The sequence below is a fragment of the Octodon degus genome, unplaced genomic scaffold (assembly GCF_000260255.1).
Source record: "Octodon degus isolate 3935 unplaced genomic scaffold, OctDeg1.0 scaffold00087, whole genome shotgun sequence".
Taxonomy (NCBI): Eukaryota; Metazoa; Chordata; class Mammalia; order Rodentia; family Octodontidae; genus Octodon; species Octodon degus.
Window position 1 is genome coordinate 7,509,782 of NW_004524663.1, and position 4,109 is coordinate 7,513,890.

At 38.8% G+C, this 4,109-nt stretch overlaps 1 protein-coding gene across 6 annotated transcripts in view; it reads left to right on the top strand.

Moving 5' to 3' along the window:
* Smarca2 (SWI/SNF related, matrix associated, actin dependent regulator of chromatin, subfamily a, member 2) overlaps positions 1-4,109 on the top strand; it is a 189,710-nt gene that overhangs the window by 22,823 nt on the left and 162,778 nt on the right. The window lies entirely within an intron of this gene.

The following is a 4,109-nucleotide window of genomic DNA, read 5'->3' on the forward strand; positions in this document are numbered from 1 at the left end:
AAAAAAGAAAAGAAATTGTTGACCTGAGTCCCCTACAGCTCAACATAACAGCATGGCTTTACTTCTTATACTTCGTTCTTACACTTTTCTGCTGGATGGTTAAGACCAAGATAAAGCAAGACCTATGCAACAAGAGTTGTAGCTTTTGGTTCTGATAAGGTCAATGAAATCCCCTCAGGATTTGTCCTGAGATCCTGTACCTCAGATCATAGATCCTTTGTCAGTGTCAGCCTTGTGGATGAGTCACGGCCATTGCTTGGCCAATGTGCTCTCTGTGAAAGCCTGAGATAATGTTTTCTCTCCATGTGACTCTCCTTAGGCATACTCTGCATCATCGATCACTTTCCTCTGTGGCCCCATAATCTCCTTGATCAGAAAATTTGGGACACTACTGAGTAAGCTCAGAGAATTTACAATGTTTCTCTAAGTTTACACATGCAGTAAATGACAAGGCCAGAAAGAGAATCCAGATGTGCTTGCCAACAATAGCATAAATACGAATGTAAAGCACGTTGCCTGTGGCGAGGAGCTGCAGTCTCCTCACTATGAGTACACTGGTGTCTCTGACAGGGACGTTACCTGGCATTGTTAATGAGTGGCTGTAATTGTCTCCTATGGCTGCCATAACAACCACAAGTAGAGTGACTTGAAATAAACTAAATTCATTCACTCCAAGTTTTAGAGGCTGGAAGTTCAACATTCAGATACCACCAAAGCCACACTTTTCTCTAGTCCTTCCTTGCTTTCTAGCTCTTGGCGGTTGTCAGGAATCCTTGGCATTCCTGGGCTTGTAGATGAATCACTCCAGGCTCTGCCTCTGGTCATGTGACATTTGTACTGTGTGTCTGTCTCTGGGCCTAGGTTTGCCTCTTTTTATAAGGACACCACCATTCCTTAGATGAAGGCTTTCCCTGTTCCAGTATGCCTTCATCTTAACTTGATTATATCTGCATATACTGTGTGTCCAAATAAGGTCACAGTCTCAGGTTTGAGGAAGGAGGTGGGGAACATTAACATATTTTTTGGGGGTGTACAGTTCAACTCAAATAATGGGACATATCAATCTAGGATGTATTTTTGTATTACTTTTTACTTTGGTGCCTTAGAGGTCATCATTCCTCCTGTCATTGTTGAAGGCATTAAGATACTTTAAGGCCTTGGGGGCCAGGGAGATGGCTCAGTGGAATTAGTGCTTCCCTGGCAAGTGCAAGGGCCTGAGTTCAATCCCCAGTTCCACAAAAAAAAAAAAAAAAAAAATACTTTAAGGCCTTTTAAATTATGTCCTCTTCAGACTTTGTTGTGTGGTAATTTCAGCATATGAGGGGAATATTATTCCAGCACTAATTGACATTAATTTCAATAAGTGAATAAACTAACCCATAGGTTATGGTTTTGGTGTTGCTGTGTATATACCCCTGCGTGTGTGTGTGTGTGTGTGTGTGTGTGTGTGTGTGTGAATTTTTCCTTTATTCACAATCAGGTCCACTAGACAGAAGGCATTATAAGAATTTAGAGAAATGCATTCACAGTTATTTTCTTTTTGAAACATAAATAAGCCAGTTATGGAGGCTGATATCAGAGTGCCTCTCCACTAATAGAAACCCAGGCTTTTGGATGCTCCAGGCTCTAAAGAGAATGTTGATGGCAGGAGGCATAATCATGGGAGATGACTCATAAAATCCTGACCATGCCAGAAAAGCAGACTACAGAGCAGGAAGGAAAAGTTTGCTCATTCAGAGTTAGGAATGAATTAAGATGACACTTCTGGGATGTCTTAGATTTTAAGGAGATGAGTGTAACTGTAGAGCTAATAAAGATTTCATTATTAATTCCTGGAAGATATAGATGAGTTATATGTAGTGATTCTTCATGCCAGGTGCTTATTGTTTCTGCTACTAGTAGTACTGTACCTATAAAAGGGGGCTGTCAGAAAACCACAAAATGCAAAAACACCTTAAGCGTGTAAATCGTAATTGAGAGCACTTCTCCCTTAGTCCTCTTTAGAATTTCTGTGATGGCTTGACTCTTCATGCTCGCTTAAGAGTGATGTCTTATTTACCTTGACATCTTGGCAAGCTAGCAAATGGCTCAATAGATACTGAATAATTTTGTTCAATTAGGTATGGAAGTAAACCCCTGCATTCAAAAGTCAGAAATTTAAAATAGATCTCAATTTTTATATAAGTTCTGTAAGTTATAATTACTTAGAAATGCAAGTCTGCATTCAGTGGAGTTCGATTTAACCTGTGATAATGTTCTGTATAAAATAGTAAAGTGCATTGTAGGCTGGTGAATTAGTAATTTAAAATTATATTTTTGAGTAAAGAAGTCTTGGTATAATGCATTTCTATTCTTGTGATGATTTTAAAAGAATTTAGGCTTGGTAATAGCATATACCTTTAAAAACCCTATTGTAGAAAGTCATTTATAAATACACAGGTACAGAGAGGTATGTATTGATCAGAAGGCTGTTAGCTGTTACTACCTAGCAACCTGTTAGGTTATTTTAGGGTACTGGCTGGCAGCAAAACTATTTCCTTCAGTAAATAACAAAGAGTATGCCTTATAGTCCAAATGATAGCATTGTTTGTTTTTACTGCATAGGATAGAAAAGAATTCATAACCAGGGATATTGCAGTTGTGAGTGTGTGTGTAAACAAAGTTAATATATAAAAAAAGGAAGTTAATATAAAATTGGTGCTTTTGTCTTTGAGCTTATTAATAGGAGGGAGATTACTGGATTTTTCCAAAGTAAGATGAGATTGAGGAGATAATGAACCTTAAAACCAGAGAAGAAAAACTGGCCTTTTCCTGCTACTTTTGAATGGGCACATCAAGCAGGATTTAGAAAAGAGTTGAATGTACATCAGCATTGTCTTCCTCAAACAAATATATATTCACTTTTAGGAAACTTCCTCATTCTGTTTTCTGAACTAAGGATAGTGACCAAAATATGTTATGTTGCATCATTGGATTCTGGTTTTGCTCATTACTTATGGAATTCTCATGTAGAGAAAAGACATCTCTGCAGCTGAGACACTGTCACATTGTTAATGTTACACGGTGACAGGATGATTCTATTAACATCCTCTGTAAATTCTGGGAAATAATTCTTCCCACCCCCAGTTTCTTCTTAGCAAACTTGAGGTAAAATTTTGCTGTGTTGATTAATTCTATAAAATGATTTTTATTCCCTACTCTGTTTCCTTCTTACTAAATTTGAGGTGAGAATCCTGGCACTGGTTTTCCCTTGACCAGGTTTTCTTCTCAGAGCCTGTGGCCTGTGCTTAATGGAACTCTGTCATGTTAACAACACTGTCTCGTCTTTTGCTGTGTCTCACCTTCTCAGTGGTGCCTCTCTCAAAGTTGGAAAGAATGGCTGGATAAGGAGTGTGGTACAGTTGATTTTAGACTGCATAGCCTAGTTGTTTGATTCATTATGTCAGGCAGCCCCTGACATATGGACCTTAGGAAATGGGAAAAACGAGAGAGGAGACCCACAACCCATTTAAATCCTTGAATATGTCCTTTCTACAAGCATTTCTATGATCGACAGTTTTTACTCCTTGTAGATTTAAGGCTGGCTAGAAAGGTGTTGTGGTAAACAAACTAGCATTTTGTAGCAGTATTATAACTATGGGATAGACAACAGTGTAATAAGGAAGAATTTTGAGGTCATAAGTTAAGAATATGGGGCTGGAGAGATAGTTCGGCAGTCTAAGCACCTGCCTGGCAAGCGCAGGGTCCTGATTTTGATCCCAAGTACCACATGCCATGCTAGCCCCAGCATCCCAGGCATGCTGTGCTGGCCCTGAAATGGGGCATGGTGGTGCACGCCTGTAATCCCAGTTCTGGGAGATTGAGACAGGAGGATCATTGTGAGTCCAAGCTGCATAGTGAGACCCTGTACCAAATAAATAAAAGATGTTTTTAAATGTTAAGAATTTGTTGTTGATATCCTCTAAATCATCGGTATTAAATCTCAACATGCTGGGATTTGAATGTCTTCTAGTTTTGTAGGCCGATTGCATGGGGATTTTCTTGATTAATTTACATAACTAACTAGAACCCCAGTTACTGTAGGTTTTTTTTTAAAATTGAGTTTTATT